This window comes from Canis aureus, chromosome 20, assembly GCF_053574225.1.
Source record: "Canis aureus isolate CA01 chromosome 20, VMU_Caureus_v.1.0, whole genome shotgun sequence".
NCBI lineage: Eukaryota > Metazoa > Chordata > Mammalia > Carnivora > Canidae > Canis > Canis aureus.
Window position 1 is genome coordinate 33,406,662 of NC_135630.1, and position 6,170 is coordinate 33,412,831.

Sequence of the window (6,170 nt, forward strand, 5' to 3'; positions counted from 1 at the left end):
GTTATAAACATAGCAGTGCATGTATCCCTTTGAATTAGTGTTTCTTTTTTTAATCCTTTGGGTAAATACCCAGCAGTGTGATTGCTGGATCATAGGGTAATTCTATTTTTAACTTTTTTGAGGAAATCTCATACTGTTTGTCACAGTGGCTGAAGCAGTTTGCATTCCCACTAGCCGTGCAAGAGGATTCCTTTTTCTCCATAACCTCAACACCTGTTATTTCTTGAGTTGTTGATTGTAGCCATTCTGACAGGTGTGAAGTGAAATCTCAGTGTGGTTTTGATTTGCATTTCCCTAATGATGAGTGATGTTGAGCGTCTTTTCATGTACTTATGGGCCACCTGGATGTCTTCTTGAGAAAATGTCTGTTCGTGTCTTCTGTCCATTTTTTAAAAGATTTTTTAATGGTTCAAGTGTCTCAGTGGAGGGAGGAAGATCATCATCAAAAAGTGAATTAGGGTTTGAGAGAGGAAGAGGTATCAAAAGTTTCCTATGAGAACCTGATTTTGATGAACACAATGAGTGTAAGAGGATTGCTGTAAGGCACCAAAAGGTCTGCTTGCTGACAGAATCTATGTACTTAAGATAAAATAAATAACTTGAAGAAGGGTATTATAAATGCATGGATCTTTAATTTGCCAAAAATGGATAAAGGTATTGAAAGAGTAACATCTCAATTAGAGGAATTGTTCATGAGTAATTGTCCCAATTGTCAGCAAGGTAATGGTAACTATATAGAGATTAATCTGACAAAGATTTACTAGATCATGAATGAATGGTTTTCTCATGACCCTTTTCCTTCTAATTCCCCTGCTTTTTTTTAATCAAAAATTAATAGATTATTAAATAAATAATTGAAATCAATATCAAAAAGTCAAGGGGATGCCAAGACAAAACCAACTTGGGTAAATTTTAATCTATAGGAGAGTTTCTAATAAGAGAGCAGATGTTTTCCAGTTTCAGAAAATTCAAAATAGTGTGATGTGTGTTTATGTGGATGTCAGTTTATCTGCATGTGTTTTCACACCACCAAGTTTGTCTGTTTCTCGGACTGTAAAGATATAAGAGGAAATAAGTTCTTCATTGTTCACTAATTGTTTACTTAAGAGAAGTCCCAGGCAGCTATTGTAAATTGCTGCTTTACTCCAATGTTTGGGTGTTTCAGTGCAAATAATCACACATACATCTGTTCTCACATAAAGCAAACTGCCTCTGTTATGAAAATAAACAGATGCAGTGAGCATTAAAAATCATCATGGTGAATTTGGTGGATTATAATTTGGTGGCTCCTGTTTTTTATGTAAAATATCTTTAAAAATTATATCTATATATCAATATACCTATAGGCAGTTATTTATAAAATAATAATGCAGATATGTGGAAAGCCCGACTGCCACATTGAAATCTTAAAGCACATTTTCCAGAGGATATGTGATTCTTTTAAAATCATCATTATTTTAAAATGATTTTTAAAATGATAATCATTTTAAAAGAATGATTTAAAAACAATTTAGAAAGTGACATTAGAAAAATGATGTAATAAGTAGCTCCCAATGCCCATTCTTCCACAGAAACATCAAAAACAAGCAAAACTGATAGAAGTAAATGTCAAAACTCTGGAAAATAACCAAAACTTTATAGCCAATAAGCAAATGTTAAATCAAGAAAAAGCAACTTAAAAACACTAGAAAATATTTTGTGGCATTTGCCCCACACTTCTCTACTTTCAATGAGTACAATATCTACACTGAAATTGAGTTAAATAAGAATGGATATAAACAACAATATACACCAAGACATAAACAGAACACTCTACCAAACAACAGTAGCACATTCTACTTTAGTGACAGGAAATTCTCCAGGATAGACCAGGTGTTAGGCAACAAAATAAATGTCAATAAATTTAAGAACAGTAAAATCATACAAAGTATCTTTTCCAACAACAATGTAATAAACCTAGGGGGGCACAAAACAAGAAATAAAACTGGAAAATTCACAAAATTGTAGAATTTAAATAATACATTCTTACCCAATAGGTCAAATACATGGGAAATTAAACAATTCTTAGAGAGGAATGAAAATGAAAACATAACGTATTAAAACTTATACAGTGAAAGCAGTATCAGAATGAAATTTAGAGCAGTAAAGACCTACACTTAGGAAGAAATATTAAATCAATAATGAGACTAAATCTTAGGAACTAGAAAAAGAAGAGTAAACTAAAAGGTAACAAAAGGAAGATAATAATAAAGATCAGAGCAGACATTAATGAAATAGAAATTTAAAAGCCAAAAAAGAGAATAAATAAGACAAAAAGTTGACTCTGAGAAGATCAACAAAGTTGACAAGGCTTTAGGATGACTACCAGACAATGAGAGAAGACATGATAATTAAAATCAGAAATAAAAGTGGAGATGTTAATACTGACTTTACAAGAAAAAAATCTGGGAGAACACTATGAACAACTCTATGTTAACAGATCAAATAAGCTTATGGAATGGGAATATTCTTAGAAACACAAAAATTACAAAAATTAAATAAAAAGAAATAAAAAATCTTAAAACTATAACAAGTGAAGTGATGGAATCAGAAAAAAAATCAAAACAACAAAGTTTCAAAAAACTAAAACTCAGGTCCATATGTCTTCACAGGTGAATTCTACTAATAACTTAAAGAGTTAACATCCATTCTTTTCAAAATCTTTTTAAAAATATGAGAGGAAAGAACACTCCCTACCTCGTTCAATGAAATCAGCGTTATCTTTATACTAAATAATTACAGATGCAATTACAAAATAGTATCAAATCAAAAATAGCAGCTATTTATACCACTATAGAAGTCTGATTTAATATGAGAAAATCAATCAAAGTGATATACATTAGTCAAACAAAAAAACAACAAAAAGACACGTGACCATTTCAATAGAACCAAAGTATTTGAAAAAATTCAAAACTCTATTTTGATAAAAATACTAAATTAGTAACAGAAGAGAACCTTACCAACATCATTAAGTTCATTTATGAAAAATCCACAGCTAAAATCATACTCTATGGTAAAAAACTGAACTAATTCCAAGATTAAAAACAAGACAAGAATGCTTACTTCCACAATGATATTCATTATTTTACTGGCAGTTTTAACCATAGTGATTAGACATGAAAAAGAATAAAGGCATTTGAAATGGAAATGAAGACAAAACTATTTCTATTCATAGATATCATGATGCTCGATATAGAAAATCCAAAATAAATTTACAGGGGAAAGCGAGAGGGACATTGAGAGGACATTGAGAGGACATTGGAAGGAGAGAAAGTGGCATCCATGGATCACAGTACCTACAGCCAAGCTGCAGACCAGCAAGGCTACAGTGCATACACTGCCCAACCAACTCAAGGATATGCACAGACCACCCAGGCATATGGGCAGCAAAGTTATGGAACCTATGGACAACCCACTGATGTCAGCTATACCCAGGCTCAGACCACTGTGACCTATGGGCAGACTGCCAATGCAACTTCTATGGACAGCCTCCCACTGGTTATACTACTCCAACTATACCCCAGGCATATATTCAGCCTGTCCGAGGGTACGGCACTGGTGCTTATGATGCCACCACTGCTACAGTCACTACTACACAGGCTTCCTATGCAGCTCAGTCTGCATATGGCACTCAGCCTGCTTACTCAGCCTATGGGCAGCAGCCAGCAGCCACTGCACCTGCAAGACCACAGGATGGTAACAAACCCACTGAGACTAGTCAACCTTAATCTAGCACAGGGGATTACAACCAGCCCAGCCTAGGATATGGACAGAGTAACTACAGTTATCCCCAGGCACCTGGGAGCTACCCCATGCAGCCAGTCACAGCACCACCATATTATCCTCCTACAATTTACTTCTCTACATAGCCGACTATGTATGATCAGAGCAATTACTCTCAGCAGAACACCTATGGGCAGCCGAGTAGCAATGGACAACAGAGTAGCTACGGTCAACAAAGCAGCTATGGACAGCAGCTGCCCACGAGCTATCCCCTCCAAACTGGATCCTACAACCAGGCTCCAAGTCAATATAGCCAACAGAGCAGGCAGCAGATTTCATTCTGACAGGACCACCCCAGTAGCATGGGTGTTTATGGGAAGGAGACTGGATGATTTTCCAGACCAGGAGAGAACCAGAGTATGAGTAGCCCTGATAACCTGGGCAAGGGAAGAGGGGGATTTTGATCATGGAGGCACGAGCAGAGGTGGGTGGGCAGGAGGGCCCTGTGGAATGGGCAGCACTGGAGAGCGAGGTGGCTTCAAGAAACAGGAAAGCCCAAAGGTGAAGCCACAGTGTCCTATGAAGACCCACCAAAAATAAAATAATAAAATAAAAATAAATAAATAAAATAAAATAATAAAATAAAATAAAATAATAAAATAAAATAAATAAAATAAAATATAAAATAAAATAAAATAAAATAAAATAAAATAAAATAAAATAAAATAAAATAAAATAAAGAAGACCCACCAACTGCCAAGGCTGCTGTGGAGTGGTTTTATGGGAAAGATTTTCAAGGAAGCAAACTTAAGGCTTCTCTTGCTCGAAAGAAACCTCCAATGAACAGCATGTGGGGTGGTATGCCTCCCTGTGAGGGCAGAGGGATGCCACTGCCACTCCGTGGAGGTCCAGGGGACGCAGGAGGTCCTGGGGGCCCCATGGGTCACATAGGAGGCCATGGAGGAGACAGAGGTGGCTTTCCCCCAAGAGGACCCTGGGGTTCCCCAGGAAACCCACCCAGAGGAGGAAACGTCCAGCACCGAGCTGGGGACTGGCAGTGCCCCAATCCGGGGTGGAAACCAGAACTTAACCCGGAGAACAGAATGCAGCCAGTGTTAGGCCCCGAAGCCTGAAGGCTTCCTTCCACCACCCTTCCTGCCCCCAGGCAGTGACCGTGGCAGAGGCGGCCCTGGTGGCATGCGGGGAGGAAGAGGTGGCCTCATGGACCACAGTGGTCCCGGTGGGATGTCAGAGGTGGCCACGGTGGACACAGAGGGGGCTTCCGCGGTGGCTGGGGTATGGACTGAGATGGCTTTGGAGGAGGAAGGCAAGGCGGTCCTGGTGGGCTCCCTGGACCTTTGATGGAACAGATGAGAGGAAGAAGAGGCGGGTGTGGAGGACCTGGAAAAATGGATAAAGGAGAGGACTGTCAGGAGCGCAGAGACCGGCCCTACTAGATGCAGAGACCCCGCAGAGCTGCATTGACTACCAGATTTATTTTTTAAACCAGAAAATGTTTTAAATTTATAATTCCATATTTATAATGTTGGCTACAACATTATGATTATTCCTTGTCTGTACTTTAGTATTTTCTACCATTTGTGAAGAAACATTAAAACAAACTAAATGGTAAAACAAACAAACAAACAATAAATTTACAAAAGTCAGCAGATTTGCAAGGTACTAGATTCACATGCAAAAATCATTTGAGTTTCTATACTTAAAATGAACAATCTGAAAAGGAGATTAAGAAGGCAATTCCATTTACAGTAACATAAAATAGTGAGGTACCTGTGTGGCTCAATCAATTAAAAATCTGCTTAAAGGGGTCATGATCTCAGGGTCCTGAGATTGAGCCCTGTGTTGGGCTCTCTATTCATCAGGGAGCCTGTGTCTCCCTCTCCCTCTGCCCCTCCTCCACTCATGCTCTCACTCTCTCTCTCTCTCTCTCTCTCTCTCAAATAAATAAATAAAATCTTAAAAAAATAAGAAAAATTCCAAGGAATATATTTAACTATAATAAATAAATGATAGACTTGCTCACTGAAAACTACCAAACATTGCTGAATGAAATTAAGTAATACTCAAATAAAATCTTGTATTCATGGATTGGAAGACTTAACATTGTTAATATGTTAATCAATGTACAGACTTAATACAATTTCTACCAAAATTACAATGGCCTTCGGGTTTTTTTTGCAGAAATAAAAAGCCAATCCTTGAATTCATATTAATTTTATTTTTTAATTTTTTAAAAAATATTTATTTATTTATTTATGAGAGAGAGAGAGAGAGAGAGAGAGAGAGAGGCAGAAACACAGGCAGAGGGAGAAGCAGGCTCTATGCTGGGAGCCCGACACGGGACTTGGTCCCGGAACTCCAGGATAGCACCCTGGGCCAAAGGAAGG

General features: G+C 37.7%; 1 pseudogene; it reads left to right on the forward strand.

The window, feature by feature from the left end:
• Positions 1-644: 644 nt before the first annotated feature.
• Positions 645-5,331, forward strand: LOC144291388 (RNA-binding protein EWS-like; annotated as a pseudogene).
• Positions 5,332-6,170: the final 839 nt, after the last annotated feature.